At 51.9% G+C, this 17,678-nt stretch overlaps 1 long non-coding RNA gene across 7 annotated transcripts in view; it reads right to left on the bottom strand.

Moving 5' to 3' along the window:
• The window catches only part of LOC129132316 (uncharacterized), a 33,489-nt gene extending 22,726 nt beyond the window's left edge, over positions 1–10,763 (bottom strand). For 3 of the 7 annotated variants that reach the window (XR_013185696.1, XR_013185694.1, XR_013185695.1), the window contains exons 1-2: positions 10,236–10,740; positions 7,660–7,715 (exon numbers count right to left, since the gene is read on the bottom strand). This is a non-coding gene — a long non-coding RNA (uncharacterized LOC129132316). Of the gene's footprint in view, positions 1–4,295; positions 4,454–7,659; positions 7,716–10,235 lie in introns of those variants that run through there. The other 4 variants (XR_013185693.1, XR_013185692.1, XR_013185690.1 and 1 more) reach the window with 4 other exon arrangements.
• Between the last annotated feature and the right edge of the window lie 6,915 nt (positions 10,764–17,678).

Genomic DNA, 17,678 nt, shown 5'->3' with positions numbered 1-17,678 from the left:
AGTTTAAAACTGTAAAAGGCCAGCAAAAAATTTCCCTCCATGGGGAAATGTCTGTTTCCCTCAGACACTATAAAATAATGATTTTTTTAAAAACATTTTTTTTTTTTAGCTAGTTTTCATCATTCCGGGCTGAGAATTTTCAAATAAGAAATGCCAAAAAACCCACAAAAACAACAACCATATTTTATCCATCACAAACTAAAAGTTCATATCCACTGGCAGTACCAACCAGCACAAGAATTTCTGCCTTTTTGCCAGTCCCCGACCCGCAGCGCTCGTACAATGAGAGGGCTTTGGCCTCAGCACCAAACTGCTCTGCTGCATTTCTGCACTGCCAACATAAGCACTAAAGACAGAACCTAAAGGAGATCCACGGAGTGAAATCAATCATTTTCAACAATTATATTTGTACAGGCTCATTCTCCTCAACAGCTCGCTGAATCACAGAAAAATCAGTATTGCATTTTGTCTCTTTTTCTCCCCTCAATTCCAAACTGCTGCTAAGCAAGAGGACGATGTGGAGAGCTGATACCTCGCTCCCAAACGAGTGTGTCTCCTATTAATGTCTCCAGCAGTTATGTGGCCAGAAGGGAGAGCGGAGTAGACAGTGCTGAGTGTTAACCAGTCAAATCATAGTGTCCAAGCAAGCTTAAACGGCCACATGTAAACTGCAATTTGGATCAATGTCACGCCAACACACAGGGCTTACTGCTACAGCACTCCAGGAGTAAATCAGGGAGAAAAAAAAAGGGAAAAAAAAATTAAAAATCAGCTATTTGCAAGACTATTCCAAAGCCCTTGGAGCGAGCCCAGCTCATACTCACACAGCCACTTCCACCACTGGAATTGCTTATCCCCCACAACAAAAACTCAAATTAGAAAGAAATTCTATCCAGCCAAAGAGTGACATGCTCCAACAGCACCCAGAAACTGCAGCAAAGCTTGTGGCACCAGGAACCCCCAGGGACCCATCCAAGGGCTGAGGGAGCTGAACTGGTTCCTATTTCCCCTCCAGGCTGGGAGCACAAAGGGATGGGTGATGAGCATGGAGGTGCTTTAACCCCACAGTGTCACCACATCCCTGAATGGCAGTGGGGGTCACAAGCATTTAAAAGGGAGTTTTTTGCAGCTGGGAATGAGGAGCAAAAGCTCCAGAGAGGCAGCTTGGGCCTGATGGGCTTTAAACCCACCCTCTCCATCACCAAGCAGCACAGGCACCTCCTGCCCCTGGCTCCAGGCCCTCCACACATGGTTTGCTAAATTCTTGGAGGAGTTTCATCCTTGTCCCAGTTTACATCCCCCCACTCCTGCTCATGCCTTTGTTAGAGCCAAGAAGTGACACCATCCAAAGCAGCCTATGGCAGCGCCGCAGAGCCTGGGATTGGTCACCCAGGAACACCAAAAGATGCTCCCACAGCAGCACTGCCAGCCCCTGATTGGAGAAAAAGGCACTTTTCCCCTCCTTGAGGGAAGCCACGGGCCAATGGTGGATGGCACATGGCAGCTTCCCAGGGCTCAGCCTGAATAAGAGTCCCTTGTCCCCCTTCACACCCAGACCTTGGTGCCGACATCTCAGACACATCCTGGAGCACCAGCACCCAGCTGGACCAGCAGGAATGGTGTGAACACCCAGCAGGACTTCTCCTGGCTCAGTTTGGCCTGGCAAGGATGAGTGAGGAGAGCTCCGTGCCGAGAGCTTTGTCACCGCTTTGTCACCAAAGCCAAGGGTGGCTAACATCACCCTGAGGTTCTCGGGGTGTGAGCATCCATGGAGGAGCTCTCCCCTTCCTTGGAGGCTGCTCTCCCTGGGTCTGAGCATCCATGGAGGAGCTCTCCCCTTCCTTGGAGGCTGCTCTCCCTGGCTGTGAGCATCCATGGAGGAGCTCTCCCCTTCCTTGGAGGCTGCTCTCCCTGGGTCTGAGCATCCTTGGAGCTCTCCCCTTCCTTGGAGGCTGCTCTCCCTGGGTCTGAGCATCCATGGAGGAGCTCTCCCCTTCCTTGGAGGCTGCTCTCCCTGGGTCTGAGCATCCGTGGAGGAGCTCTCCCCTTCCTTGGAGCTGCTCTCCCTGGCTGTGAGCATCCATGGAGGAGCTCTCCCCTTCCTTGGAGGCTGCTCTCCCCAGGTATGAGCATCCATGGAGGAGCTCTCCCCTTCCTTGGAGCTGCTCTCCCCGGGTGTGAGCATCCATGGAGGAGCTCTCCCCTTCCTTGGAGGCTGCTCTCCCCAGGTATGAGCATCCATGGAGGAGCTCTCCCCTTCCTTGGAGGCTGCTCTCCCTGGCTCTGAGCATCCATGGAGGAGCTCTCCCCTTCCTTGGAGGCTGCTCTCCCTGGCTGTGAGCATCCATGGAGGAGCTCTCCCCTTCCTTGGAGCTGCTCTCCCTGGCTGTGAGCATCCATGGAGGAGCTCTCCCCTTCCTTGGAGGCTGCTCTCCCTGGCTGTGAGCATCCATGGAGGAGCTCTCCCCTTCCTTGGAGGCTGCTCTCCCCAGGTGTGAGCATCCATGGAGGAGGTGTCCCCTCCCTTGGAGGCTGCTCTCCCTGGCTCTGAGCATCCATGGAGGAGGTGTCCCCTTCCTTGGAGGCTGCTCTCCCTGGCTCTGAGCATCCATGGAGGAGCTCTCCCCTTCCTTGGGGGCTGCTCTCCTGCCCATGGAGCTGGTTCCCTGTTGCCCTGTCCCTCTCTGGTTGGGGACAAACAGCCTGGCCAGGAGAGCAGCACTGCACTCGCCCCAGGGAGGAGCAGCAGGATGGCAAAGGAGAGCAAGGAATCAAAGAAGAGCCTGTAAAAACTTCCCTGCATCCCTGCCAGCACCAGGAACAATGGCAGAACCTCAATGGGAAGAAGGAAAGAAGGTTCTCCCTAAGCTTTCCCCGAGCAGATCATTACAGAACTCCACTGAACACATGTGCTAAATTATTCTGAATTCAAGGCCATGGGTGAGGGGAAAATAATATCTTGTTTATTAATTTCAAGCATTCATATGAGCAGGATAAATCTGTCACGTCACACCCAGCACTACAGCCCTTCCCTGAAGGAAGTGCCAGGGACAGCTCCCTCTGCCCTTTTGGGATTTTTAGAGATCCCAATGAGCACATGAGCGAAACGAGCGGGTCCAGCACAGGTCAAAAGTCAGCTCATTTCTACATCTCTCACAAGAGGGTTTTCATAAAGTCACAAAGCTATAATTGCTCCTTTCCAAAATTAGTTCAGGTGCCATCACCCACATTAGCTCTTTATTATTATAAAGTCTTTTTTGGTTTTGGGTTTTTTTGGTTTGTTTTTTTTTTTTTCCTCCTTGGAATCAGCGTTCTGATATTATTTTATCTTAATCCACCAGGAGATCTTTGTGTTCTTCTAAGCAAGATCAAGACACCTTTTCAAATAGGTTGCTGTGTTTTGTAGGTGGCATCTCAGGTACCCAATCTGATTATTTAAAGCAAGTGGGAAGCACCCAGTTCACCTCTTTGACTCAAAATTCCCTTCTAGGGTAGAGCAGATTAAAAAATCCCAGTTTCCACAAGGAAGAGGTTGACACATAATCCATTAAAGAGGGATAAGAACCAACATCAATTGGCAGAGAAGATAAATTAAGCAAAATCAAGTTCCCCAATTAATCTCATGCGGTTCCACACACAAGTTTTATATATATATATAAATATAAAATCTCCCTTGTAAATCCCCAAATTAGAATCTTGAGCCCATTCAAAGAAACATTCATAAACAAAGGGTTAAAAGAAGAAAGGAAGCATTTGGATAGAGACACAAGGGAAGAAAAACAAAGAAAACTGCAAGAAACCATTTTAGAAATCACCATATCCCTCTTTCTAATACTGATATCAAGTTATAGCTGTCAGGGAGGAAAATTTATGTATCTGTATAACAGATAGGGAAGAAGGGGGAGGGAAGGTAGAAAAAAGGAAAAAGAATCCAGCACTCGTATTTGCAAAACAACCATTAATAAACATTGCTCTGTTGCTGCTTTATTAAACAGATAATCCAACACAGTAATCTGTATTGATTTATGGATTTTCTGATGCTCTATGACTGGTTATGCAATGAAAGTTCATCCTTGATCTGTAGTCTGGGTCCTGGACTTAACTAATTCATAATCTGATTGGAAGTTTTACTTTGTTAATTCAATTACAGTTAACGGCCGAGGAGAGAGCGGCAACATCTTTGTCTTTCTCAACACAGACGGTTTCTTCACATGCCCAGAACCAGTAAACTCTTAAAATCACAGGAGGCAAATAGGTTCTTTAAAAAAAAAAAAAAAAAAAAAAAAAAATCCTACCTCAGGTTTTAATTCCAGTCTCTGAAAGTTGTCTTTTCCCCCATTTTTTCCGCCTCTCATTTCCTTTCTCTTCTTTTTTTTTTTTTTGTTTCTCTCTTTTTTTTTTTTAATATATTTTTCTTTTCCTCCTCTTCCTTTTTTTTTTTTTTTGATGAATTTCCTTTCTTCTCCACATCCTCCTCAGGCGTGTAATGGGGTTATTTTTACTTTCGGTTATCTAGCTTTATGAAGAATCGACACCACTCATACAGCTAGATAACCAAAGATAACAACCAACCCCTGGAGTCTACAGCATCAGCAGGAAAAAGCCAACCTCCTCTTCTCCAGGGGCTCGGGGGCACGTGGCTTTTAAGGAAGGAACGAGGGAGGAAAACGAATAAAAAGAGATGCAAATATTAGCAGCCAGATCCGTAATATCTTCACCCAGCTCCAGCCCTGGCCCTGCTCCTGCAGCCCGAGCAGCCCAGGGCACAGAGTCCTGAGCATCACTGGGACAGGCAGGATCAGGCCCCTAGGAACCACAATTTGGAGCAGAATTACAGGATAACCACGCAAGGGCTGCCTATTTTCTGCCGAGTTTCAATTTGTTTCATTTGCAAACCAAATGATATTCTGCAGGTGCCGAGAATTAAGCCCACATTATTTTTAATAACTATCAAATTAATGCATTCAAACTGGTAATAATCAAAGCAAATATAATTTGCACCCACAACTTAAAATATGCATAAAAGACCAAAAGGACATTTCCCCACCCACAAATGCGTTGAACGCTCTCTAAACAAAATGACTGCGAGAAAAACCTGCCGGTTCATATAAATAGTAACTTGTGATGCTTTGGATTCAGCCAAGATCTGGGGGAATAGCGATGAACAAACACAGAAAACACAGAGGAAATGATGAAAGGGATGGAAGGGAGGAAAGAAGGAAGGGAGCGACTCCTGCTCGCGGCTCAGGACCCCGGCCCTGAGCAAGGACCGCGCATCTCGGGCAGGGACCGGGACCCGCATCCCCCCGTTCGTTCAGGGGGAGAGCGCAGCTTTCCCCCGCCAGGGAACCGCATCCCTGCCTTTCCTCTCCCCGCATCCCTGCCTTTCCTCTCCCCGCATCCCTCCGTCCTTTCTTCTTTCGCGGGGAACGCGCATCCCTCCGTCCTCGCTTCGGGGGCTCTGCTTCCCTCCATCCTTCCTTTCCCCGGGGGCGGGGGGGAACCCCTCATTCTCATTCTCCTTCTCCAGAGTGACCTGCGTCCCTCCACCCTTTCCTTCCTCCGGGGCGGAACGCGCATCCCCCGCACCGTTCCTCCCCTCCAGGGCAGCCCGCATCCCTCCATTCCTGGGGGGAAGGAACCCGCATCCCTCTCGCACCCCGCATCCCTCCACCCCCGCGTCCCTCCCCTCGCCCAGCCACCTGCTCCGCTCCATCCCTCCTTCACCTGCATCCCTCTTTCACCCTTCTCGCTGCGGGCAGCGCGGAGCCCTCGCTCCGCCGAGACCCCGCGGCTCCTCCGCCCCCGCGGAGCGCAGCTCCGGCGGCTCGGGGGGCCCTGCCGGCGGCTCGGCCCGGCCCGGCCCGGCTCAGCCAGGCTCGGCTCGGCTCGGCTCGGCTCGGCTCGGCTCGGCTCGTACCTGGTGCCCGCAGCCGCTGCCCGCAGCCTCTGCGCCGGGGGGAGCGGCGCGCGGCACTTTTCATTCATGCTTTCACACTCCCGGCCCTCGCCGCCGCCGCTGATTGGTCCGCACCCGCCTGACGTCACCCGGGCCGTTCCCACCCCTCTGCAGCGCTCCCGCTTCATCAATGGGCTGGGGAGGGGCGGCGCTGGGGCAAAGCTGGCACCCCCCAAAGCTGGCACCCCCCAAAGCTGGCACCCCCCAAGCTGGCACCCCCCAATCGCCCCCCGCCGTCCGTCACCCCCGCCTGCCCCATCGCCGCCACCGCCTCCGCCGTTCTGGCCTCTCCCGCCCGGTGCCACCGCCATGGGCACGTCCAGCATCACCCTGAATGGCCACCATCACCCTCATCATCATCATCATCATCATCTTCATGGCCACGCTCATGGCATGGTCTTCACCAGGCTCAGCGCGGCGCTCCTCATTGCCACGGGCATCGCCGCCGCCACCCCCAGCGCCACCGCTCGCGGCCACCAGCCCTGGGCAGCACCGAGTGTCCCCTGCCCCGGCCGTGACCGCCCTGCCAGCACCGATGTCCCCAGGTCGCCACCTCTGTGCCCCCCGGGCTCAGCGTCCCTGGTTTCCCCTTCTCGGGGAGGCGAACACCACCCAGTGCTAGCGCCAGTGCCAGGGCCTGGCCGCGGTGTGCAGATCCCAAATGGAACCAAATGTTGGTTTACTTCTCTAGTTTTAACCCCACTATTAATTACTCTGTGATTTTCCTGTTATAATATAGAGCCCATTAAAAAAAAACAAAAAAAAAAACAAAAAAAAAAAAAAAAAAAAAAAAAAAACAAAAAAAAAAAAAAAGAGAAAAACCAAAAAAAAACTCCAAACAAACATGATTTTTCCTTGAACAAGAACAGAGGATTGGAGCTGGATTTTTTTTTTCATTTTCTCTTATAGGTTTCTTTACCTTGGAATTTTTTTTTTTTCCAGCTGCTTTTGGGGTCTATGAGTTTGGGCTGGGAAGTTACTCATGGCTTTTGTCTCTTGCTGGAGCTGGATTCTCCCGCTGCCACCCCCGGTGCAGCCACTCCGACCTGCCAGGGCCCTCTCTCCCATTTGCCCCTACTGGGAAAATAGGAACCCACTGGTCTGGCCCCCATCAGGCCCAGCACTGGAGTGGGGAAAAGGGGTTGTGGGTGTGGAAATAGCCCCAAAATAACCCCAAAATAGCCCCAAAATAGCACCAAAATAACCCCAAAATAGCCCCAAAATAGCCCTAAAATAGCACCAAAATAGCCCCAAAATAGCCCCAAAATAGCCCCAAAATAGCCCCAAAATAGCCCCAAAATAGCACCAAAATAGCCCTGGGGCTCTGCTCCTCAGGCTGTTCCACCGACAGCCCCTCCCCGTGGCCTCCTGCCCGGTTCTCTGCCAGCCCCCCCTGCACAAAAGGGTTTTTGGGGTGCTTTGTCGCACCTTTCCCCTTTCCCTTCATCCATCCAGGCTTAGTTGGGGCGAAAATCGCAGATTTCGGGAAGATTTTATGGGTGCTCCGCGGGGAAGGGAGGGGCTGCAGCAGCCATGGGAGGCACCCAGGGGTCCTCCCAGCTGCACCCCCATATCCAAATTACAGCCACCAACTCCTGGCAGGGCAGGGACCCTCCCCGAGCCCTCTCGGGGCCGCTCGCCCCCCGGCCTGGGCGCTGCCCGTGATTTCTTCTCTCCCTCCGTGGTTCCCCATCACCCACCTGGGCCAGCGGCTTCTCCGAGGGCAGAGGGGGCCGGAGCCGGGGCCGGGGCTCTCCTGGAAGAGAAACAGAAAAGAGGGGAGGGTTAAAAACGCAGCAGCCCCCGGGGCCGTGGAGCAGCTCGGTGGGGTCCCGGCGGGGCCGGCTGTGACCATTGCCCACCGCCACTGAAATGGGATTTTAGGGACACAAAAATGAACTGGGGTTTTAGGGACACAAAAATGAACTGGGGTTTTAGGGACGCAAAAATGAACTGGGATTTTAGGGACACAAAATTGCACTGGGATTTTAGGGACGCAAAAATGAACTGGGGTTTTAGGGACACAAAAATGAACTGGGGTTTTAGGGACGCGAAAATGAACTGGGATTTTAGGGACGCAAAAATTGCACTGGGATTTTAGGGACGCAAAATTGAACTGGGATTTTAGGGACACGAAAATGAACTGGGATTTTAGGGACGCAAAAATGAAATGGGATTTTAGGGACGCAACCGCCTGCCTGCCCCTCTTTTGATTCTCCTCTTTATTTAAATTCACATTTTTTAAATCTTCATTTTTATTCCAGTCCCCTCCAGAAATTATCATTTTTTTTTAACCTGCCAAAAAAGAAAAAAAAACCCACGAATTTTGCGATTTATCCTGAAAAAGGCTGCAAAGACAGGGATTTCGCTTTCAAATTTGGATTCACCCTGGGATTACCCCGATGACAGTGCATTTTTATTTCTAATTTTATTTAACATCGCCTTAGAACCAACCCGATCTGGGAGGATTTAGGGAAGGGCACGAGCGATTTGCAGAAAATGCTCGGGTGTGTTTTGATATAAATAAAAACCTGCTCCGTGCTTTTCTGTCTTTCTGGGGAAAAAAAGCAAACAAACCCAATCCAAACCGCAAGGAAGAAGAAGGAGCCGCCGCGACCGCGGGATCTCCCTTTGAACGGCAGATTTGAGGATTTCCAGCCTTGAAACTTCCACGCACGTCAGTGCAAATATAAAAACTTAATTTCCGCGGGCTAAAAACGGAGCCGAGCTGGGCAGGACATGACCCCGTGGGTACCATGGGCATTTTTTGCAGAGCCGGGAGTCCACGTACGACCCCAAAAATAGCCCAAAAATGGCCCCAAAATAAGCCCGGGTTGATTTTTCCCCGTGCACTCTTTGAGCGCAGCTTTTTCCCCTCGCTGAGGAAAGAATCAAGGATTGATTGCGGGGATGAGGCTTTTTAAAGACCAAAACCAAAACACCAACGACAAAAAAAGAGGACGATAAGAACTAAAATATAAGTTAAAATAAAAATTATAATTAAAATGAAGATTAAATCTTCTTTGGCAGGAAAAAAAAAACCAACAAAAAAACCCCCCAAAAAAGCCATGTGGGATTTTGCATCGGCGGCAGGATTGGAACACCCGGGCCCGCTGCAACCGAGAGGCGAATTTCGGTCGGAGCATCACATTTGGCTTCAATAACTTCTAAAAAATACCCTAAACCCGTTTAATTTGGGTTCCCTGCACGGCCTGAGGAGGGGGAGCCTTAGCGGGGCCACTCCAGGGCAGGAATTCTCGGGGTTTAGGGGGATTAAAGGATCGGCTCCCACCTTGTTATGGTGGGGGGAGAAATTTAAGAAACGCCGCACGGGGAGAAGTTCCCGAGGTGGGGAGGAATCGTTCCCCCTCCGTTCTGCCTCGGAGGATGTGCAGAACCTTTGCTCTGGGGTTATTTCCGCTCGCCTTGCATTCATTTGCTTATTCCAAATTTGGGATCCAGCCCCGAGCATCCCACGCCTCCCCAAATTCCTGCCTGGGGATGGGGGCACCGGGACCTTTCTGTCCCCTCTCCCCCGGTGTCCGTGTCCCCTCCGCCCCTTCCCCGCGCTCGGCCGCACCCCCGGAGCATCCCCGGGCACCCCCGAGGGGAAAGCGCTGTCAGGAGCGAGGATTTGGGGCTTTCTCCTCCTGCCCCACACGAGAGGCACCGAGAGCATCCCCTGGAGCAAAGCACAAAGCCCCGGGGCTTGGCGAGAGCCTGGAACGGGCCAGGCCGCTCCCATCCCCTGCCCGAGGCGCTGCACGGGGGGCTCCGCACCCCAAATCTGGATTCTCCAGCTGGGAGAATGGGAAAGAAGTGAATCCCTCACCCCAAAGTGGCTCTGGGTCAGCCGCGGGCCGAGAGAAGAGCGCGGGGCCGTGCGATGGACGCGCTCGGCCGTGCCCAAACTTTCTCGGCTCGGATGCCGGAATGCGGCGGGACGGGAGGGAAGGGCAAAGGGAAAAAAAGGGAAAAAAGGGAAAACGGAAAAGGGAAAAGGGAAAAAAGGGAAAAAGGAAAAAGGGAAAAGGGGACGAAGCTCCCCCTGCCCCGGGGATTTAGGAGCAACTCCGACCCCGCAGCCCCGACCCCAGGCAGGAGCTGGACCCGCTCCCGGAGCATTTTCCCCCCGGCCCCGCAGCGCTGCGGCCCCCAGCCCATAAAAAAGACGCTTTGAGAGTCCTCTCCCCCCTCCATCCATCCCCCCGTCCCCCCCTTACTTTTTTTTTTTTCTTTTTTTTTTCTTTTTTTTTTTTTATTATGGTTTTCTCACCGAGTCCAATAAATCGCGCGGCTCGTCTGGCCTCAGACGTGTTCAGCAACCCAAGCCCCGCCGCTTTTGTTCCGCCAAGTCTCACATTGTTTGTCCGGCTGTGCGGGGAGGCTGCGGGGGCTCCGCGGGGGCTCCGCGGGGCTCTGCGGGCCGGGGCTGGCTGAGCGCTGCTCCCCTTCTTTCTCCGGGGTCACCCCGACTTCTTCACCCACCTGGGGGACGCGCCCGATGGGCAGCGGCTCCTCCCTGGTGCCGGTCACCAGCCTGGAGCGGTGCCCTCCCTTCAGTGCCAGGCAAGCTCTGCCTGCCCTCCGTGCCCTGCTCAAGGTGCCCTCGCTCACCTGCCCACCGTGCCCTGCCCTGCCCTGCCCTCACCTGCCCGGCTCTCCCGCGGGTCCTGGCGGTGGCCCCGAGCCCGGAGCCGCCGGTGGAGCGGAGGAGCGGGGGCCGTGCCCGCCGTACGGATATATAGGAGCGGCCGAGGAGCCTCCACGTAGCCGATACGTAAAGTGTACGTGGGAGAGTTAAAAAAAGTTGGGATGCAAATGCGGGGCCAGCTCCGTGTTGCGGGCGGGGAGGGGTGGGGGGAGCTCAGAGCCGCGCTATTTCCAAGCTTCCTTAACCTCTGGATTGCTCGAAATCGATCGGCAAAGCGCAGCGAGCCTGGCAATTAGGAGCTCATTACCATATATGCAAATGTGGCAACCTCTCTCTCCGCAGCTACGGAGGCGCGGGGAGAGAGAGAAGCGCGGCAGCCTTTGGGGGTGGGAAAGGGGTGAGGCGTGCGGGGGAACGGGGATAACGGGGGGAAAAAAGGTGATTTGAGGGTATTTGGGTGGTTTTGGAGGAAAGCAGCCGAACCGCGGGGGCGCGAAGCGCTCGGGGGGCGCAGACAGCGCGGCCGGGGCCCGTGCGCCTGCCCTTAATTCACTCTTTAATTCCAATTCATATTTTCTCCCTTTGCCATAAACGAGCGGCACGGCCCGGCCCCGGGACCGGGGCTTGCCCGGGAGCCGCTCCCCAAAGGGCGCGGTGCCCTCAGCCCGCCCCGGGAATAAAACCCGGGAATTGGGAATAAAACCCGGGAACTGGGAATAAAACCCGGGAATTGGGAATAAAACACGCGCGGAGGGCCCGAGCCGGGCTCGGAGCGCTCCAGCCCCGGCCCCAGGGAGTGTTTTAAAGGTAACCTCGGACTTCTTGCATTTTATTAACAATAAAACCCCACCACGAAGCGGAGATCCCGGGCACACGCGCTGGACCGCGAGTTCCCCGCTTACCTGCGGGTTTATAAACACCGCGGGGCTTTTTTTTTTTTTGCTCGATAAGCAGAGATTAGGGGCAAAGTCTGCCTGGCATTTCCTGAGTGTTGGTTAAAGCTGGGGGGACACGGCAGCAGCAGCGCCGGGCGCGGATTTTTCCGCCGGAGTTTTCGCCCGTGGCGTCTCGCAAAGTTTCCCCCGGCTCTGGGCTTCCCCCTCGGTTTGGGAATTGACTTTGTTCCCCTCCTTTCACAAACTGTGATCACGGCGTATTCAAAAATAACTCCCCGTTTCGGCTTGGGCTCCGATTTTCTTCCCTACTCAGGATTATTTTCTTTTTTCCTCCCCTATTAAATAACATTTTCTCCCTTTTGCCCGCCATTCAAACGGCCGAATAACGGGAATGAACTCAGAATCAGCGACCAATTCCCTGTTTTTTGGTTTCGTTTAAGCGATAAAAATACTGATAAAAACACCCGAAGTGAACAAAACCTCGGCGAGGGATGGGGGCGGTGGGGGTGGCAGCAGCCCCGGGGCACGGAGCCCGCCCGAGTCTGGGTTAAGAACAGCAACAGCCGTGAAACAGAGGGAATTGCGGGGTCTCTTCCCTTCTTTCTTTCCAGTTTTTTAGATAAAATTTAATTTTTTTTTTTTAATTTTTGGGAAAAACCTTTTTCTGCAGTTTCCTTTCCACCTCAGCGGCTGAGCCGCTTTTCCCAGCCCCGTCCGGGTCGCTGCTCTCTGCATTCCTCTACCCCATTCCTCTTTAATTCCCCACTCACCAGGAGTTTTTATTATTTTTTATTAAACAATTACTATTATTATTATATTTTAAAAATCCATTTATTTACTGCAAATGACCAGAAACTACGAACATCCTGCGCGGCCGCGGGCGGAGGAGCCGTGACCATTTCTGTCCCTCCCGGTTATTATTATTATTATTATTATTATTATTATTATTATTATTATTATTATTATTATTATTATTCGACATTTCAGCCGACCTTCCTGCAAACCTCCCGTGAGTTTGGAAACGTGGACAACGCTGTATGGAAAGGAAATTCAAAAATTTGAAATTCCCTTTCTGTTCCCCCTGCCTTGGCAAATTCGCAGCTCACGACGCCCAACGAGAGGAGCCGTTTTCCCTGCAGAAATCCTCACTGCAACCCCGAGACCCTCTGGCATCACTTCCCCATCCTCCAGCGAGGACGGCGGCTTCGCTCACCAGATTATGCTTAAAAAAAAAAAAAAAATTAAAAAAATTTTTTCAAAAAGTGGATTTTAATTTTTTTTAAGTGGATTATTATTTTTTTCCCCCCAAAAAAGGTGGATTATTATTTTTTCCCCTCCTTATCCCAAAGTAGCAATTCAAGACACTGAGAACCTTCGCCTCCCGCCGGGACAGACGGAGATTTTGTGATTTTTGGGTCTCACAGCGCCTCTTTATTTTCTCTGACAGCGAACTTTAAAGAGGAAGGGGCTGGAGCAAAGCGGCCGAGCAATTTCTTCCATTTTTTTGGGAATTCTCTCGGCACTGCTGGCTCCTCCAGCCCAAGGCACGCAGCCTCCAGCCCAGGAGCTTTGTGCCCATCTCATTTCGCCTTCATTTTCCCAGTGCCAGGCGCTGCCACCGCGAACGAGCAGGGGCGTTCAGTGCCCGCAAAACGGGCGCTTTAAACTTATTTTTGCAGAGATTTTCTGCTGCAAGGCAAATCCCGGTGGGTTTCCGAGGATCCGGGGGGATTTTCACCGCGATTTTCCGGGCGGGGGTCCCGGGGGAGGGAGAGGCAGCGACCCTCGGGACCCCCGCCCCGCACGGAGCCGCTCAGCTCCATTAAAAATGGGATAAAACCCCTCCAGAAAACCCAAACAAAGGCAGATTTCCCACCAGAAGGGTCGGGTTTGCAGCGCATCAGGGGAGACGGGAGGGACCCCCCTGCCCGGGTTATCCCGGGGGATTTTTGGGTGCTCTGGTGCCCCCCGGCTGTGCCAGGATGGGACTCGAGGCCACGAACGCCAGGGTGGGAATGGGGGGCACAAATTCAGCGGGAGCACCCCCAAAACTGAGCAGAAGCCGCTGGGATGTGCCTGAACCCGGGTGTGCCACCCTCGCTGGGGGCACCTCAGGCGGGCGTGTGGCACAGGGGGCACAGAGGGATTTCCATGGGACACCAACCCCATCCCCTCAGCAGCTCCCTGCACCAGGGCACCTGCAGGGCGATGCTCTCCGTGCCCCTGGGCATGCCAAGGGGCAAAATGCACTCTGAAAATGCCCTCTGAAAATTCCCTCTGAAATTGCCCTCTGAAATGCCCTCTGGAATACCCACTCAAAATGCCCACTCAAAATGCCCTCTCAAAATGCCCTCTCAAATGCCCTCTCAAATGCCCTCTGAAATTGCCCTCTGAAATGCCCCCTGAAATGCCCACTCAAAATGCCCTCTGAAATTACCCTCTGAAATGCCCTCTGAAATGCTCTCTCAAATGCCCTCTAAAATTGCCCTCTGAAATTGCCCTCTGAAATGCCCTCTGGAATACCCACTCAAAATGCCCTCTCAAAATGCCCTCTCAAAATGCCCTCTGAAATTGCTCTCTGAAATTGCCCTCTCAAAATGCCCTCTGAAATGCCCTCGAAAATGCCCTCTCAAAATTGCCCTCTGAAATTACCCTCTGAAATGCCCACTCAAAATGCCCACTCAAATTCCCTCTGAAATGCCCTCGAAAATGCCCTCTGAAATGCCCTCTCAAAATGCCCTCGAAAATGCCCTCTCAAAATGCCCACTCCAAATGCCCTCTGAAATGCCCTCTCAAATGCCCTCTAAAATTGCCCTCTGAAATGCCCTCTAAAATTACCCTCTGAAATGCCCTTTGAAAATGCCCTCTGAAATTGCCCTCGGAAATGCCCTGTGAAATGCCTTCTCAAATTGCCCTCTCAAATGCCCTCTCAAATGCCCTCTGAAATGCCCACTCAAAATGCCCTCTCAAAATTGCCCTCTAAAATTGCCCTCTGAAAATGCCCTCTGAAATGCCCTGTGAAATGCCCTCTAAAATTGCCCTCTGAAATTGCCCTCTCAAATGCCCTCTGAAATTGCCCTCAGAAATGCCCTGTGAAATGCCTTCTCAAATTGCCCTCTGAAATGCCCACTCAAAATGCCCTCTAAAATTGCCCTCTGAAATTGCCCTCTGAAATGCCCTCTGAAATGCCCACTCAAAATGCCCTTTGAAAATGCCCTCTAAATTGCCCTCTAAAATGCCCTCTGAAATACCCACTCAAATGCCCTCTAAAATGCCCTCTCAAATGCCCTCTCAAATGCCCTCTGAAATGCCCTCCTGCAGCCCTGGGTGCTCCCCGCTCTCTCCCCGAGCCCGTGGGGCTTTGGGGATCCTGCAGGGCCCCAAAAGGGAGCAGCCTGCAGCTCCCTGCTGGGCATTTTTAAGGAAATTCCCTTTTTTTTTTTTCTTTTTTTTGCCTGCCAGCTCAGAGGTGTGGGAGATGCAAGGTTCCCCTTCCCTCTCCCAGCTCATTCCCCCCTCCCAGGTTTTCCTGGGGATTTGGACCCAGACCCAACCAGTTCCTCATTTTCCCATTTAACCCCAGAAGAGCTGAGCTGGAACATCCCATAAACAGGGGAGAAGCTTTAGGGAGCTGTGTAAGAAGGGCCACATTGGGGTCAAAGAGGGTTTTTGGGTTTTGAGGCGTTTGCACTGAGGTGTCCCCACAAACGGGGGGTTTAGAGCAGCTGTGGGTTATTTTCTGTACACAATGGCCACACAACGGACCCTAAATGTGCGTGGCTGCTGCTCTGGCACATCCAAACACGGGATTTTGTTTGCACAAGTCCCAGTCACCCCAAAATCTGGGGTACAGCTGCCTGAGCAGATCACAGCCAGCGCTGGCTGGCAGGTTTGGGGCAAGGGGAAAAGCTCTGGGGCTGGGTGGTGTCTAAATAAATAAATTTATTAATAAATATCTCTCTTGGTGCCAGCCCCCACTCCATGGATGGCATTTTTCTGCCTTCCCTGGGCACTTTTGCTGCTGCCTGGGCCAGGCTGTGCCACTGCCTCAGCGTCCTCCAGACAAAGAAAATGCCAACAAAAGGCTGCATTTGGAAGCAGGTGGGTGCAGGCTGAAGGGCACAGGCAGAGAAGCTCCAAAGCCATGCCCAGGCTGTGCCAGGCAGCTCCTGCCCATCCTCATCCTCTGTCCTGGGCACCCACAGCCTCTGTCCTGAGCGCTTTGCTCCATCCTGGACCCCTCAGCCACACCAACCCTGCTGGCCTCAGGGCTGGAAAACCTCGTGGTTTCCTCCTGGCTGTGCCCTGCAAGTGTTTTCCTGCTTCAGGTGGAGGGTTTGGGGATTCAGGAGATTTTAATGGTTCACCCCAAAGGGTCAATGCCTTCAAAGGCACCCATGTAACCCAGCAGCTTCGGGGAAAAAGGGGATTGAAGGCTGAAAATAGGGAAATTTTATAGCAGATGATGTCAGATGTGGTGTTATCGTCAGCTTCAGCTCGCCTCTAAACCAATATTAAAAAAAAAAGCCAAACCAAAACCAAACCAAAACCAAACCAAAACAAAAAACAAAAACAAAAAACCAAACAAAAAACAAAATAAAACAAAAAACAACAAAAACAAAACAAAACAAAAAACAAAAAAAACAAAAACAAAAACCAAAAAACAAAAACAAAAAAAACCCAAAAAACCCAAAAAATCCAAAAAAAACCCAACCAGGAAAAATCCCACAAATCCCAAACCTAAACCCCCAAAACTTCCTCTTTCTGTTCTGGCAGGGAGCTGTGTTTTGTCCTGGTAAAATGGGGTGAAGTGTCCCCCCTGAGCGATGCCTTCAAAGGCACCCATGTAACCCAGCAGCTTCAGGGCAAAAGGGGATTGAAGCCTGAAAAATAAAGAAATTTTATAGCAGATCATCTCAGATGTGCTGTTAGCTTCAGCTCACCTCCAAACCCAAGTGAAAAAAAAACCAAAAAACCCAAACAAAACCAGGAAAAACCCCACAAATCCCCAAACCTGAACTAAATACCACAATTCCTTTTCTGTACTGGCAGGGAGCTGTGTTTTGTCCTGGTAGAATTGGGTGAAGTGTCCCCCCAGCACCTACCCCAGCTCAGCTGCCTGCTCCTCCTTGCTGCAGGTGCTTTTTCTTTTTCTCCTTCTGCCTCAAAGGGCTTCGCTCTGGGCAGCTCTTTTGGAGAGCAGCTCTTGTAAGGGATGCCTGGCACGAACACGGCCTGATTACAGCCCAGCTCGTTAAAAAAATGTTCCCTAGGTACTGAAGGGGATAACAAGGATATTTAAACATTCCCAGCGTGCACCTTTAAGCAGCAGAAAATAAGGGAAATTGCCATCGTTTAATTCACTATTGCTCCTTTTGAACTCCCACTGGCTCTGCCTGCAATTGTTCCCTTCTCAGAGCTGGGAGCTGCATTTCAGCAGCACCAGGGCTGCAGGTCCAGAGGGCTGGGAGGGCTGAGCACAGCAGGACCAGCTTCCCCACATGGCAAAAGGCTGATGGAGCTGCTTTCCAGTTGGGTTTTGAAAGATTTCCCTCAATAGCCCAAAGCAGGCTCTGGGTTTGAGGCCCAGAGCCCCAGTTTGTAATTACTCCTCTCATATTTTGTGTGTGCCAGGGAGAGGGTGGAGCAGCGTTTCTTTTTTGTCTGTATCTCTGAGGAAGCTTTTTCCAAAGCGAGAGAGAGGGGAAAAAAAAAAAAAATTAAAAAAATAAATAAAAAATCCACAGCTGGTGTTGGTGGATGAGACACTCAGCCGTGTTCTGGTAGGGGGAAAAAAAGACAAAGTCTAATTTTAGATGTTCTGAAATGCTTACAACATGCATCCCTCCAACTGCCTGGCACGGGCACCAGTGGTTATTTCCACACTGGCAGCAGGAGAGAGCAGGGACTGGGATCTTGCACCAGCTTCTCCCCAGGTGACCCCAAGGGTGTCCCCTCTGGGGCCTTCCTGCCCTGGGCACTGCCAGGCATCAATAATTGCAGAGCTCCTCTCATTTGGGGCAATTTCCTCACATTTTGGCTTCACCAGAACCCCTTTGGGAATGTCTCTATCACCACAAAAGCAGCTTTGGGAATGTCTCAATCCCCCCAGAAATCCCATTCCCAAAAATTGTCTCCACCTCCCCAATATCCATTGCCAAAAAGCAGC

This window comes from Agelaius phoeniceus, chromosome 31, assembly GCF_051311805.1.
Source record: "Agelaius phoeniceus isolate bAgePho1 chromosome 31, bAgePho1.hap1, whole genome shotgun sequence".
NCBI classification, from domain to species: domain Eukaryota; kingdom Metazoa; phylum Chordata; class Aves; order Passeriformes; family Icteridae; genus Agelaius; species Agelaius phoeniceus.
Note: the sequence above shows the minus strand (reverse complement) of the source record. Positions and strands in the feature narration are given on the sequence as shown.